Source organism: Sturnira hondurensis, unplaced genomic scaffold (genome assembly GCF_014824575.4).
Source record: "Sturnira hondurensis isolate 20B ecotype Veracruz unplaced genomic scaffold, ASM1482457v3 Scaffold0018877, whole genome shotgun sequence".
In the NCBI taxonomy this organism is placed as follows: Eukaryota; Metazoa; Chordata; class Mammalia; order Chiroptera; family Phyllostomidae; genus Sturnira; species Sturnira hondurensis.
In genome coordinates, this window is record NW_028091508.1 from 518,637 (window position 1) to 534,830 (window position 16,194).

At 42.8% G+C, this 16,194-nt stretch overlaps 1 protein-coding gene across 2 annotated transcripts in view; it reads right to left on the reverse strand.

Moving 5' to 3' along the window:
* Positions 1 to 16,194, reverse strand: part of PRKCB (protein kinase C beta) — a 347,363-nt gene that overhangs the window by 270,187 nt on the left and 60,982 nt on the right. The window lies entirely within an intron of this gene.

Sequence of the window (16,194 nt, forward strand, 5' to 3'; positions counted from 1 at the left end):
AATGGGACAACTGTAATGGCATAATCAATAAAATATATTTAAAAAATAAGAAAGATTCTTTCACAGCCTTTGGAATGGAAGCTGAGATGCAGGGGGTAGGCACTAGGCAGGTATGGGACCTCATCTTCCACCTCATATCTAGAGTAAGCAATGCATACACAGCAGGAGAGCTTGGTCGAGTAACATACGGCCCATTGGCAAAGTACAACAGTTTGTACCAGAAAGACCTGTAACAAAGGGTATCTACTGACACAGAAAGTATATCATGAACCGTGAAGTGCAAAGGACAAGTGACATAAGGTTTGTAGTCTGGATTCCTTCATTCCTCAAATAGAAAGAGTGCCCACTGTATGCCAGACAGTTCTGGGCTCTGTGCACAAAACAAAACAAACTTCTGCCTTCTGGGGGCATATATTCTTGTGGGTATGAGGTGGGCATGCTACCAATGGGCAGGAGGAATGGAAGGAGTTTACAGAGGTAGTCACCCAGTGGGTGACATTATGCTGTTCTTCACTGTCTTCCTGCTACGCACTGCTCTGATATGTTTTTTCCCACATCGGGGAGGTAATAGGTGTTGTGAAGTAAAGAGAAAGAGCAAACCCCTTCTGAGGGGCACTTCTGAGTCCTGGCTCCCAGCCTCTCTTCATGAGCCACTTCCTGTTTGGGAGCCACATCTGGTGAGGACTAGTAGTTTTGTGGTCCAACATGCTCCACAAAAGCTGTTCTGCCAGAGAAGTCAGTCCTCCACTCATTCTCTGCCCAGCATATCAAGACATCTTTCCATGGGACCCACTTCTTCAAATCACTCCTACCCACCTCCATGCTACTCAGCAACAATGGCCTCTCCTGGGCAGCACCTTGTCCAGAGTAACCCCAGCCTGGCTGTAACCATTTCATCTCCAGTCATTGTTCAACTCTCAGTCAGGTCCCTGCTGCTTCTTCCTTCTTCCAGGCCCCAGAAATTCTAGTCATTTCTCTTTTTTCAGTTTCACCCTCACACCTTTTCTGTATGGGATTTCTCTCCCCATCTGCCACCCCCAATCTCCTAAACACATGTGCTTCTGTGCTGCCCCTTTACTCCTAAAGGAAAGGAGACAATAAACTGACAAACTTAAATCACAAAACTTCTGCCACCTCTGGTCTGAGTCACTGCTTCTGGGTCTAGGGCCCAGTGAGGCCCCTTGGCCTAGGGGTGTGGCTGGCAGGGGAAATGCCTGGGGCTGTGACTGAGGGAGTTTTCTAAGATTCTCTGTAGGGCCTGGTGGGAACTGCTCTTCCTCTTATTGGTTCCCACCTGTCCAGGCATACCCCACACTCACAAATCTGGGGTCTCTGGTCTCAGATAGAAAGGTACCTCACTTCCTGGCTCCTGCATGCCTACAACCTGTGACATTATGAATGACAGAATCTCAGAACAAGAAAGGGTCCTCCCAGGCATGTAATCAAGTGTCTGCTCAACTCTTAATAAGTAGTGATAAGTGGCCTGATAAATAGTGGTTCTCAACAGAATCTAAGACCCCTGGGGATGTTCCCACAATGCCTGGAGACGTTGTTGGTTCTCACAATTCAGAACTTGCACTGATATTGGTGTCTGGTGGATAAGGGCCAAGAATGTTGGTAAATACCCCACAATACGCAGGACAGTCCCCAAGAAAGATTTATCCAGCCTAAAATGTCAGTACGGTAGTGCCAGGGTTGAGAAGCCTCGCTCTAACTAAACCCCTCCCAGCACTGGGGAACTCACTTCCTCTCCCCACAGCCCATTCCCCACCCAGGCACCCCACTGCCTCTGCATACAGTATTTCTGGCTAGATGAACCATGGGGGCCATGGTTCCCCACCCTCCTTGAGGTCAAGGCCTCTTCTTCTACTTGGATGAACCCCACAAAATCTTTGCTGCCTAACTGGCTCTGCAGGCTCTCAGAAAATGAATGCAGAATTCCTCCTCCATGATTTAATATGTGATAAAGGCAGCATTTCAATTCTGAGGGAAGCAATGGATTATTCAATAAATGGTATTGGGACAACTGGCTAGCCATCTGGTAGAAAATAAAGCTAGATCCTCACCTCCCTCCTAAAACCAAAATAAATTCCAGATGGATTAAAGATTTAAGTGCAGAAAAAAAAGTTAAACTAGTGAAAGAAAATACAGGAAAATTGCTCTATAATCTCACGGCAGAGGGATGGTGCCTTTTTTAGTAAGACATGAAATGTAGGATACATGAAAGGAATGGTTTGTAAATCTGACTCTTTGAGAATATTTAAATAGCCCTAGCTGGTGTAGCTCAGTGGACTGCACGCCAGCCTGCAAACCAAAGGGCCACGGGTTCGATTCCCACTCAGAGCACATGCCTGAGTTGCAGTCTAGGCTCTCAGTGGGAGCGTTTGAGAGGCAACCACATATTGACATTTCTCTCTCTCTTTCTCCCTCATTCCCTGTCTAAAAATAGATAAATAAATCTTTTTTTTAAAAGCTAACTATAAAAAAAGAATATTTAAATACCAACAGAGTAAAGAATTGTATAATAAAGCATCCTTTTCAATGTTAAAAATCTATTTTATATATTATATTATTTTATTTTATATATAAAACACATGCTGGTTAACAGACATGTTCTTTAGTCAATAAAAGCCTGTTAAAATCAATAAGAAAGTAAAAAAAATAGGCAAAATGGTGGGGAAACTCAAGAGTTGGGAAATGTTTAGTTTTAACTTATGGGTAACAAGCTTAGTAATTAATATATATAAAAAGCTAATGTTTCAGGAACTGAAGGTCTGGCCCACCCTGACTCCAAGAGACCACAAGAACTTTGACCTTTGGGCAAGCAGTCAAGATGGTAGCTGAGCCACCGTGCCCCAGGGAGAGACTCGCCGCCACTGGCCAGCAGATGAAAGGATCCTAGGAACGCTGCTGGACTGCAGCTTTCACCTGACTAACCTTTCCCTGAATTCTAAACCCCTTACCTATATTTTTCTCCTTATAAAGAAAGTCAGCTAGAGATAAAATGTAAGATGGTCTTTACAGAACATAACTCTCCACCCTCCTCGGATTGCAGGCCCTCTGAATAAAGAGCCCGTAAAGATTCAATCCTGGTCTATACTTGTTGGTTCTGGTAATGACAGGCCCGGCATGAACACCAACTTTTCTAGTTTCAAAAAGATAAGAGACAGTTCAGAGAAAGAGAAATACAAAGAGTTCTCAAACATAGAAAAGGTTCTCATAAGCAAAGAAAGGCAAATTAAGATGAGATACCCCAGTGAGAGACCCATTTTTCCCTGAGGAGGCTGGCAAAATTAAAAAGTTTGACAATATTTTGTGCTGGCAATGATATGGGAACAAGCTGTCTGAAGGAAATGCAAACTGGCCGGCTATGGAAAGCAATTCGTCATCACTAATCCACATGTTAAAGCACACAGTCTTTGCCCAACTGACCCCAACACCGCCGCCCGCCTTGCTCATGTATCCAAACCCACACAGGTAAATTCAATACCATATTGTTCATTACCATATTGTCTGTAGTAGCAGAAGACTCGACAAAGTCAGTGTCCATCTTCTGAAGAATGGTTAAACACATTACCATGCATACATAAGAGGGAAAACTCTGAAGCTCTTAAAAAATGAATGAGGCACCTGGAATTGTAGGACTAGCTTCTGGCTATAATGTAGGAGGGCAGCAGATTTCCAAATGTAGCATTACAGCTTTTGATTAAGTGGACTTATCTCTGGATGCCACAGAGAAGCTGCTGTCCACTGGGTTTCAAGTCACCATAAATTTTGAGCCATAATGTTTAAAAAATTGTTTTAAAATTTTGTTTAAAAAATTTTAAATAAAAGCAAAGAAATAATAACTTTCGGCCAAGATGGAGACATAGGTGGGAACACTGTGCCTCCTTGCACAACCAAGTTTAAAGACTACAAAGATTTAGTATCAAAAATGCCACCAAAACAGACAAAAAATTGAACTGTACAGAAGTCCCACAACAACATTCATCCAGACCAGTAAGAGGGGCGGAGTTACCAGCTGGTGGGGCCAGGTCCGGGCAGGAAAAAGCAGTGCCTGCTGGACCGTCCCAGGCGCACAGGCGGTGGTTGGCAGATCCCAGGTGTGGGGTGGCAACAGACAGACCCAGTGGGGGCACAGGCGGCTGACTGACCATGGTCACACATTCACACTCAGATAAACCAGGCAAAGAAGCGAGCAGTGAGACAGACTGCACAGGCTAGGGCCCAGCACTAGGAATTAAAGCCTAAAAGCACCAACTGGAAAAACTTCCCAGGGTCGAGGGGTCGAGGTGCCGGGAGAAGCTCCTAGGCTCACAGAGAGTTTGTTGGACAGACCCACAGGGTCCTGGAGGGTGCACAGGCCCACACTCCCAGGAGCCGGCACCAGGGGGGCCTGGTTTGCTTGCGGGAAGCAACAAAGGGGACCGAAATCCGAGAGAGAGCAGGAAAAACGCCACTGCCCCTCTCTGACCCGGCGCCCACATACAGAATCGCAACCAAGCAACTGGGTCACCCGCCCCACCCTAAGGCTTTGCCCCTCACACCTAACAGGCGAAAACAGACCAAAACATTATGGCTCAAGAAGAAGAACAGCTCAAAGCCCCAGAGCCAATACTTTCAAGCTACCAAGAGAGAGCCAACCTATCAGATGCACAGTTCAAAGCAATGGTGATCGGGATGCTCACAGAACTGGTTGATTTTAGTTACAAATTAGAGGAACATATGAAGGCTAAACTGAAATGAAGGGAAATGCACAGGAAACCAATTGTGATGGAAAGGAAACTGGAACTCAAATCAAGGGAGTGGACCAAAAGGAAGGAAAAAATGACGAAACAGAAAAGAATGAAGAAACAAGACTTCAAAAAAAATGAGGAGAGGCTTAGGAACCTCTAGGACATCTTTAAATGTTCCAACATGTGAATTATAGGGGTACCAGAAGAGGAAGAGAAATAGCGACAAGTGGGAAACTTATTTGAACAAATCATAAAGGAGAACTTCCCCAATCTGGCAAAGGAAATAGACTTCCAGGAAGTCCAGGAAGCTCAGAGAGTCCCAAAGAAGTTGGACCCAAGAAGGAACACACCAAGGCACATCATAATTACATTAGCCAAGATTAAAATGAGGGAGAGAATCCTAGAAGCAGCAAGAGATAAGGGGACAGTCACCTACAAAGAAGTTCCCATCAGACTGTCAGCAGATTTCTCAAAAGAGACTTTGCAGGCGAGAAGGGGCTGGAAAGAAGTATTCCAAGTCATGAAATCCAAAGACCTACACCCAAGACTGCTCTATCCAGCAAAGTTTTCATTCAAAATAGAAGGACAGATAAAGTGCTTCTCAGATAAGGTCAAGTTCAAGGAGTTGATCATCACCAAGCCCTTATTATATGAAATGTTAAAGGGACTTATCTAAGAAAAAGAAGATAAAAATATGAACAGTGAAAGGACAGCAAACTCACAGTTATTAACAACCACACCTAAAACAAAAGCAAACTAAGTGGTCAGCTAGATCAGGAGCGGAACCATAAAAATGGAGATCACATGGAGAGTTAGCAACAGGGGAGTGGGAGGAGGAGAAGGAGGGAGAGGGTACATAGAATAAGTAGCAAAGATGGTAGGTAGAAAATAGACAGGGGGGAGGGCAGGAATACTATGCGAAATATAGAATCTAAAGAACTTGTGACACATGGACATAAACTAAAGGAGGGGGAATGGTCAGGGATGGGGTGTGCAGGGTAGAGGGGAATGAAGGGGGGATGGGACAACTGTAATGGCATAATCAATAAAAAGAAAAAAAGAAATAAGGCATATTTATGAATTGATCCCTATGAGACATTATTAAAAGGAAAAGTGATGAACAAAATAGGATTATATAATACACTTCCAATTGTGTAAAAAATAATGGGTTGGGTTGCACTTTCAGTCCTTCAGTCCACCAACATTTACTAAGCACCACAATGTGCTAGACACTGTTCTGGGTGGCAGGATTCCCCTAGCAGTGAGTCTGTTCCAGCATGTGTCAGCTGCCCAAGCCTGGACGCACAGGGAACTCATCACAGGGGAGGTTCTAGGTTATCAAATTTATCAAATAAAAATATAGGATACCTCGTTATATCTCAGTTTACTATAGATAGGAGATTATTTTGTAGGATAAGTTTGTCCTATGCAGTACTGGGGACACACTTAGGCTAACTTCAGATTTAACTAGGCATCCTGTTAACTGGGTGCCCCTCTTTGGAGGAACAGGAAAGAGGGATAAAGCATCTAGGATGGAGAGAGATTTCCTTTTCATGCTGCTGTATGTTGCATAATATTGCCCTGTATTGCTTTTATTATTATTTTTAAACCTGACACAGATGAATAAGGAGAAGAAATTCGACCTAAGGCCACAGAGCCAGCGGGCAGCCCCATACACCCCAGGGCCGCTGCTTCTCTAAACGGAAATGCTCTGTCCTCTACCCCAGCAGCAAGAGGAGAAGTTCTGTTATTTTTTTAAAAGTGGACCAGTGCAAAGAAAGAAACACAGAAAGCAGTGGAGAAAGCAACACAGAGCATACTACAAACTCTCCTTCTCCAAGAGAACAGAGAGAAATAAAATGTCACATTTCCTGAAGAGCCTGGTTTTAAGGATCTCTTGGGCTTCTCAAATCAGCTCCATCTGCCCTCATCTCTTTCTTAGGGGAGATTTGACAACTCCAAGAGGGAAAGTGCATTTTATGCAGAGACCCTCCAACCTTTATGTTCCAAATGTTTTTGAGCACTACCAATAACTAATATTTATGAAATACTTTACTATGTTCCAGGCCCTCTTCTAAGAATTTTAATCAATATTAACTCATCTAATTATCTCAACAACCTCATGAGATAGATGCTATTGGTATCCCTTTTACACATATGTGGAAACTGAGGCACAGAGAGGCTCAGTAACTAATGCACACTGCACAGCTGATAATTAGAAGACCTGAGATTTGAACCCAGATAATCTGACCCCAGAGACTACACCCTTCACCACTAGCCAGACACTGGATGGTGAACAAGACAGACATACTCTTCCCTCATGGAGCTCAGGGTTCCTGAGGGCATGCTCCCTTCCACAAGGACACAAGCAAAGAGGGCTAAGTTCTATAAGATACAAAAAGCACTGGAAATAGACCACTTATTCATCTACTCAAAAATATTTAATAAAGGCCTAGTATGTTGGCACTCTTCTAGGCACTGTTCTAAAGACCTGCCACTGTTCTAGGCACTAGAGGATGAGGCTGTGAACAGGACAAACAGATCCTCAACCCCATGAAGCTCATACTCTACTAAACATCCAGGAGGAATTTTAAACAGGATGTCAGCAAAGGCCTGAGGAGGTGACATTTAAGCTCTGACCAAGAGCAAGAGCTCAGCATCTGAAAAGTATTCCAGGTAGAGGGTCTAAAACTGCAAAGACTCTGGGTGAAAATGAATTCAAGTTTATCCCCAAGCCCAGGAACACTTCCACGGCTGCCCTTGCCCAGTGTTCTCCAGTCCAAATGCCAGATTTCAAACTTTGGTTCTCTGCTGAGCTCCCCTCCCAGCTGCCTGCAAGATTCAAGGCAGAAACAGCTTCACCTCTTCCAGTCCCGAGTCACATGCTTGATTAAGTTAACCACGTGATTAACTTAATTGTTACCACTTTTTAACTCTCAAAATGAAGGCACTCTAACTGTTTCTCTCCTGACCAAGCTTTGAGAAAGCAATGCCGTGGCAATCCCAATGCCCTGCTACACAGAGCAGACCTGTCCAAACAAAAATGGAAAATACCGTAACCTCATCAAAACCCAGCAGAATCACTCTCTCTCCCCCATTCCATCTCTCTCTCTCTCTCTCTCACACACACACACACTAAGGTTCTCACCTTCCCCCACTCACAAAATCTAGGGGCCCCATATTTTTATCCTAAGCATATCAACTTCAATTCTCTTCACCATAACCCTCTGAGTGAGAGGAAGGGTTTAGAAATACAAGTAATGCATGAGAAACTCTGAGTCCAGGTCCTGAGCACATCATCAGGAGATGACAGCTCTTCTTGTTCCTATGCAAAAAATACCTGTGAAGAGTGAGAATCGAGCCAGACAACTTAGATTTCGAGCACTGGCTGTAGGTTAGCTGTGTGACCTCTCTGCTCAAACTGTCTGCCTCAGCTTCTCCATCTGTAAAATGGGTACTATTATGACAGTGCTTATACCTCACAGGACACTAGCAGGGTCAAATGAGTTACCACAGCAGGGAAAAGGCTTAGAACAGTGCTCAGTACAGAGCAAGTACTGTTGTAATTGCTAAACTCTGCTACTCCCAGTATTATTATTATCATTTCATTGTTATTATTAAGACCCAAATCGAAAGTGAATTCTTGAAGGGTTTCTGATTACCCTACTAACCAGTAGAAGCAAACTGGCACAGTCACATGAGATTGGCATTAGGGGACATTGTGTGAGGGGCATACGACTCTCTGTATTAACTCTGTGACTTTTCTGAAAATCTAAAAGTAATCCAAAATTTTTAAATGTTTTTTAAAGAGAGACGCAAATATTTTCTCACTGCCTGTTCAGGTCTTCTTCCTCATCAGCAGAGAAATCCAGACTTCAGAAAGGACACAATATTGTCCACACAGACAAGAGCCCCACCTCACACACAGCCCTCCCTCTGTTCTGTGAAGCGGAATACTGACAGGCTGTGAATTAAAATCAAGACTCTCCCCAGGGGTAAAAACCCCAACAGGCTCAGACCTCTATCCACCACCAAGTTTTGTCTTTTTTCAAGAAACATTTATCGAGTGCCTACTGTGTGCCAGGTACCCTCCACACACACAGCCAACTACAGTGACTTGGAGAATGTGTTTTCCAGGCCAGAGTTCTTTCATGGCCTCCAAAGCTGGGAAGATTTTCTTCCTGGTGGTACCACTTGAATCTCTGGGATCTCAGAGAAGGTACTGGTGCCAGCCAATTCCTGCAAGAGAGACTCAGGGGCACCCTCACAAGCTCAGACCATAGCTGACAACCCCAGGAACCCAACAGGCTAGTTCCTGAGCAGGTTTGGCAGAAGCAACCCAACTTCCCATTTAATTCTTACTTGGCATTCTAAAGTGAGTGGGTGGAGAAATCTGCCATGTCTGTCCTTAAAAGAAGACATTTCTCCCAAGTCTTCCTCCTCTTCTAATTCCCTCATCTATACATCTGTGCTCACTGCCCTTCTGCTCTGAGCTGTTTCCTGCAGATAAAAACACCCCACAACGTCCAGTCTTCATAGCAAGATTGCAGGCAGCAGGCTCTAAATGACCAGGAGCTCTAAATCAAGCAGCAGGTGCCCCTGTTGCTGGCAGGAGCTAAGGGGATTTGGGTTTTGGGTTTTTTTTTTAAGCAAAAGAACCCACGCCTTCTCCTTACCCTGAGGAGACATCCAACTGGGAAGGGGTGGTAGCATCAATCATAAAGGACTGGCTGCAAAGAGAGAGGCTCTTGCTGTGCAGTAAGAACCATGAGCAGTTTGAAAAAATCAACCCCAAATCTTCATATGCTCAGAGCCTCTGAATGACAGGCATAATTTATATTCCCACACCACCCTTAGGAATTGCATTTTGATTAGGAAAAAAGTGTCAATCTGGCAGATTAGAGAAATCAGTTCCCACTGAGGAGAAGGTGGAGGTGCCTTTCTCAGCTCAGGAACGCACAGGAGAGGGGAAGGTCATGGAGGACTAAAATCAGGCACATGAACCCATGGCATACAGATCAGATACCACTGTCAAGTTTGAAACACACAGGCCTTTTACCCAGCAAGTCCACTTGCAGGATTTGGGGTTACAGATGTGGTCCCAAGCGTGGGCGTGAAGTTAGACACAAGGATATTCACTGCAGCACTGTGTGATGCTGAGAAAGCTGGGAAACAGCCTATCACCAGGAGACTGGATGGGACCTCCGTGGAAGGGCACACTGTGCAGCTGTTACAATGAACAGGGCAGCTCTAGATGTGCTCTAAGATCTCAGCTACAAGCTGAAATATGTGCTAATGGCATTACGAAGGGTATCAAAAAGATTCATATATGAAATATCTCTTTACTAAATCATGCAAAACTGGTAACATTGGTGTCTATCAGAGAAGGAACTTGAGGGCCTAAAGACAGGAGTGGAGGAACTCTTTGCTGCTACAATATAACTTGTTGTTTCTGTATATCTTGTTGGTACTGCATACCTTGTATACTTTGTTATACCTGGAGGACTTCAAACTTTGTATTAAATATTCAAAACAAACTATTTTAAAGAAACATAGAAAAGTAATAATAAATACAAGTGTCCAGGAAAGATAAAATTGAATCCATTACAACCAACACATGCATACACACACAAATAATTCCTTATAAAGAACAACAGTCTACACGTCCCAACTGGCTTCACAAAACTGGTGGTTTAGTGAGTGAAACAGGTTTCTCAACATGGCACACAAACATTCTGGACTGGATAGTTTGTTTAAAGCTGTACAGTGCGCGGAAGGATGTTTAGCAGCATCCTTGGCCTCTGTTCACTAGCAGCAACCACCCCTCTCCGGCTTTGACAAACATGATGGCTCCAGACATGGCCAATGATCCCCTGGGAGCAAACCACCCAAGTGACATTATGGGGTCCTAATGAGCAATAGCTGTGCCTCCTTTTCACTCCCCATATTAAATACAATACAAATGAATAACTAATTACAAATGAACAAAAGTAATTTACAAGGCTTGTTTCAAATATTTGCATACACACATGAGCTGGACACTGGCACTATCTGAGAGCTGAGAAGGCACACCCATCATTCTGTTTATCCAAGATAAGTTGATATTTGATGTTTGTAACCAAGAAATGTCCCTTGTTCTCAGCAGACAGATTTGAAGAAAATGGCTTCCCAACAGTGAAAGAACAGAGGATGTATTTACTGGTCTTACCAACAGATAAAGAATGTAATGTACTATCTGTTTTTTGCTAATTATTACTGCTAATCTTCCATGCCCTCTCCAGTGCCAATGTTGCAAATGCCAGCAGCCAACCCCAAATGTCCCTGCTGCCAGAAGGCCACCCACAGCGGACATCACCACCGCCCCTCCTCTTCCCAGGGAGCAGATGGAGAATCAGTTGCTTCACAGGCTTGGCAGTGTTGAGTGACAGATTTCTACTTCTGCAGAATCTCCAAGAGGAACCCCCTACAAAGAAACCAGCAACAGGACCAAGGACAAGCCCTGGACCCCAAAGAGAGCCCTCTCTCACCCATCACCATTCATAAAAAGAGTAGTAACAACTACTATCTTCTGAACACTTACAATGGTCCAGGCATCAAAGGTCTGGGCATGCTAAGGACAACAAAGGCATTTCTTTATTGGATTTAAGTAATAGTTACTATTGTTACTTGTATTATTATCTTATTAAGAATTTTTATCTTCCTTCATCTTGTCAGCACCTTTGCACAAGCTGTGCCCTCTGCCAGGAATCCTTTTCAGGCAATATTCACCTCATTTTTGTTTAAACTCCACCTTGTAAAGAAAGACTTCTCTGACCCAAAATAACACAGGTCACCCTGATAGACATTCTCACCCAACCAATTCTCATTTATAGCACTTATACGAATTATATATTTTTAAATATAATATATAAATATATAAATCTGTATTATCATATATTATAATATATCATCATACTAATTATTTGCTTATCTGTATCCCCTTTTAAGTGGTAAGCACCATGAGGTAGAGACTGTGTCTGATTTGCTCACCATTGGGTGAGCACCTAGAACAGTGCCTGGCACACAGTGAAATACTGGATGGATCTATACATGGAAGGAAAAAAGGAGAGGAGAGGAGGAAGTAAGGGAGGGTGGAAAGGAAGTAGGGTAGGTGAATAAACAATGACTGAACTTTAAAGATAGGCAGGGTCTTTAAGAGATCAAGTAACCCAATCACCTCTTCATTTTACAATTGAAGACAGTAAGGTTCATGGAGGTTAGGGTCAAGTCAGACAAAATCCAGTATCAAAACCAGGTCAGTTGCAAAAAATCAGCCAGTTTTCAGAACTGAAGAACATGAGCTCACAGATGACAGCGGATGAACCAACACACGTGCCTAGGAGAACCCCCAACAGGTGATACCTGCATTTGATTAGAGCTCCCGTCAATATGATGTTGAATTTAAATTCACTCCAAGTACCTTTTCCCAGGCCTATAAAATTGGTTTGATTATCCCTTCACAAAGTCTGAAAAGGCAAAAAAACAAAAACAAAACCCACCGTATTTCACACACCAGCGAGCTATAGTCTTTAGATTCAAAACGTCCTTGCAAACCCACAGGAAACACTGTTCTCGCCTATCATATCGCGCATGAAGTGCCCACTTCCTTCAGGGGCAGGGGTGGTGGTGGAAGGAAGCCATCTGGCAGGAGTGCTCTCAGCTCTTTCCTGCTACCCCACTTCCTGCTCAGGGCTCCGTAGAGCTCATCGCATGTGTATTCTCCCCACCCCCTGGTCCATCCCACTCCAACAGACACTCCAAACTTTATCTCCTATGAGCCCTCCAGCTTTTTTACACAACTAAGCTGTACACCCCAGGGGAGCTTATATTATGTACATGGTCAAGACACAGCACACAGAAGGCACTCCAAATACGTTTATTAAATGGATGGATGGATGGATGGGTGGATGGGTGGATGGATGGATGGATGGATGAAGAGCATTCCATCTGGCCCTTAGGTGTCCTATCCAACCCTTCATTTGGTGGCCTGCAACAGATTGCCTATGCTTACATGCATTCCTTTCATTGAAAAGTTACTTGTTCAGCCCTGGCTGGCGTAGCTCAGTGGATTGAGCACAGGCCTGCGAACCAGAGGATCGCGGTTCGATTCCCAGTCAGGGCACATTCCTGGGTTGCAGGCCAGTTCCCTGCAGGTCAACTCCCAGCAGAGGATGCGCAAAAGGCAACCATACATTGATGTTTTGATGTTTCTCTCCCTCTCTCCTTCCCCTCTAAAGATAAATAAATAAATAAATTTTAAAAAAAAAGAAAAAGAAAAGTTACTTGTTCAAAACAAACAAGCAAGCAAAATATAACCAAAGACACTGAAATAGAGAACAGGCTGACAGGGACCAGAGGGAAGAGGGGAGGGAATTTCAGGGGAAATAGGGGAGGGATTTAGAGGAACATATATAAAGGATACATGGACAACAACTGAGAAGGGTGGAAATGGGAGGGAGGGGGGAGGATGGGGGGTGGGACGGGATGGGAGTAATAGACAGAAAACTGTACTTGAAAAATAATTAAATAACACATGGACAATAACTAAGGGTGGGGGGTGGAAAGGGGAGGGAGGCGGGGAGCACGGGGTGGGGGGCGGGCAGGGTTGGGAATATAAGACAGAAACCTGTACTTGAACAAGAATTAAATAAAAATTATATTTAAAAAAAATAATAATTAAATAAATAAATTGGAAAAAAATAAAAAAAATAAAGCCCTGACTAATAAAAAGAAACAGAACAAAACAAAACAAAAAAGAAAAGTTAGTTGTTGAATACTAAAAAAATTATGTAATGGAAGCAAAATCAGAATAAGGCTATTTGCTCTCTCGGGGCCTTTGCACATCCTGCAAAAGAGAGGAATGTCCTCACTCCTCTCTTCACATAAATAAACCCACCTCTCCCTTAAGATGTCAGCATAGCCCTGGCCAGTGTGGCTCAGTTAGTTGAACAGTTTTGTCTTGCAAACAAAAAGGTTGCCGGTTCAATTCCCAGTCAGAACACATGACTGGGCTGTGGCTTTGGTACCCAATCAGGGTGCCTATGAAAAAAAACCAATTGATGTTTCTCTTTCACATCAATGTTTCTTTCCCTCTCTTTCTCCCACCCTTTCCCTCTCTCCAAAAACAAAATTTTTAATTAACAAATAAAATTATTTATCAAGTCTTTAAAAAAAAGATGCCAACAAAAATGTCACCAGCACAGGAGCCCTCATTTAAACATGTTAAATAGCTATCTGTACACATGCTCACTATTCCCTTCTTAAGCCTCTTAACTATTCCCATTATATTTGTTAAATTTGCAGTCTATTTTTCTGTTTACTTCTTTTTCATCTCTCTCATCCTCTAAATGTAGGTTTGACACAGACACAGACTAGCTCTATATTGCATACTTTAGCCCCAGCACATAGCAGAGTGCTTACAAACAGCATATGTTCTATTAATATCAGTTGATTAGATTATTGGATCAATCAATTAACTCAAACATAGAAATGGGTCTACAAAATGAATGGTGACTAATGAAACAAGTGTTAGAAGTCACATCTCAAAGTATTCTTGAATCCTGTGAGTTAATGCAAATAGCAACAACAATTCATATGAAATCAAACATACTTAAGTTTTTTTTTAAATTCTGGCTCTAAAATCTTTAAAGGCAGGAGAGTAGTTTAGGACAGGGAAGAAATAGAAGCGTGAAAAATGCTTTGTCTTGTGTGAATGAGTTGAATGTGAATGGGTTGAATTATCCCCACATAAAAGACATATATCAAATATAAAGATTCATCATTTAGAGAAAAAAATCAAAATTCAAATACATGTGCTTCACAGGAGACTTGCAAGAATAAAATGACACAAAATCAAAATGAAAAAATGGAAAAGCTGTCATGGGTCAAAATATTAATATCAGACAAATAAAATTTAGGGCATGAAAATTTTACACAGGACCAAGTTACTTGTTTATAGCCATAAACATAACATCAATAAAAACAAAACTAACGGTGATGTGCATCTCATGTGCCTGGCATTATGTTAAGCACTTTATATTGACTATATCACATAATTCAAGTATCTAAAACAGAGTCACACTGGCATTACCACCAAGGTTTTAGGAAAATATAAAACTGGCCCATCATCTGCTCAGAGCAGCCAAGAAGGATTTCAGCTCAGATCTCTCTGACCTCCCAGTGAAGACTGGAGAATTGTGATACTCTGCCTCCTGCAACACAAAAATCCTGTCAAAACACATAAAGCAAAATTTGTTTAAAAAAATATAAACGTGTTGAAAAATCGCTATCATAGTGGGAAACTAGCACACTACCCACTCTTTGAGAAATCAGCAGATACAACCCTGGCTATTGTTGCTCAGTGGATTGAGCACCAGCCTAAGAACCAAAAAGTCTCCAGCTTGAGTCCCAGTTATGGTATATGCCTGGGTTGCCAGCCAGGTCTCCAGTGTGAGGCACACAAGAAAGAGCCACACACATTAATGTTTCTCTCCCTCTCTTTCTCTTCCCTTCTCCTCTCTCTAAAAATAAATAAATAAATAAATAATTTTTTAAAAAATTCACCAGATAGATGAGTTCTGGCCAAGATAGAGGTATAGGTAGAAATGCTTCATTTCCTTGCACAATCAAAAGAAGGATAAAAACCAATTTAAAAACAATAAACAACCAGAACTACCAGAATATCAAACTGCATGGAACTCCGATAACCAAGGAGTTGAAGAAACATTCATCCAGACCCGCGGGAGGGATGGAAATGGGTAGCTGGGCAGGCAGAGAGGACTTGCAGCAAGGCTGCAGACCACCAGGGCAAGGAGGGGCTGGCTGAGCTGGAAACTAAAGACTCAAAACCTGTAGCTATAAAATACTATAGGGGTTGCACAGGCAGGAGAAACTCTCAGTTTCACAGGAGAGTTCATCGGAAAATGGGCCTAGTGTGGAGCAAACAGGCAGCATTATTCCCTCTGGCCCCTCCCCCACAAGCAGCAGTGAAACGCAGCAAAGAGGGTTGCCCCATCCCAGTGAATACCCCTTACAATACAACCGGTGTACCAAGACAAAGAAATACGGCCCAAATGAAAGAACAAAACTACAGAAAAAAAGCAAAGCGACAAGGAGATAGCTAACTATCTGACGCAGAGTTCAAAACACCATTCGTTAACTAGGATGCTCACAGAAATGACTGAGCTCACTCACAAAATGGAGGAAGAAATAAAGGCTATACAAAGTGAAATAAAGCATAATACACTGGGAACCAACACTGAAGGGAACAAAAGTGGGACTCAAATCAACAATTTGGAACAAAAGTAAGAAATAAACATCCAACCAGAATATAATGAAGAAACAACAATTCAAAAAAAATGAGGAGAGGCTTAGGAACCTCCAGGACATCTTTAAATGCTCCCACACCTGAATAATAGGG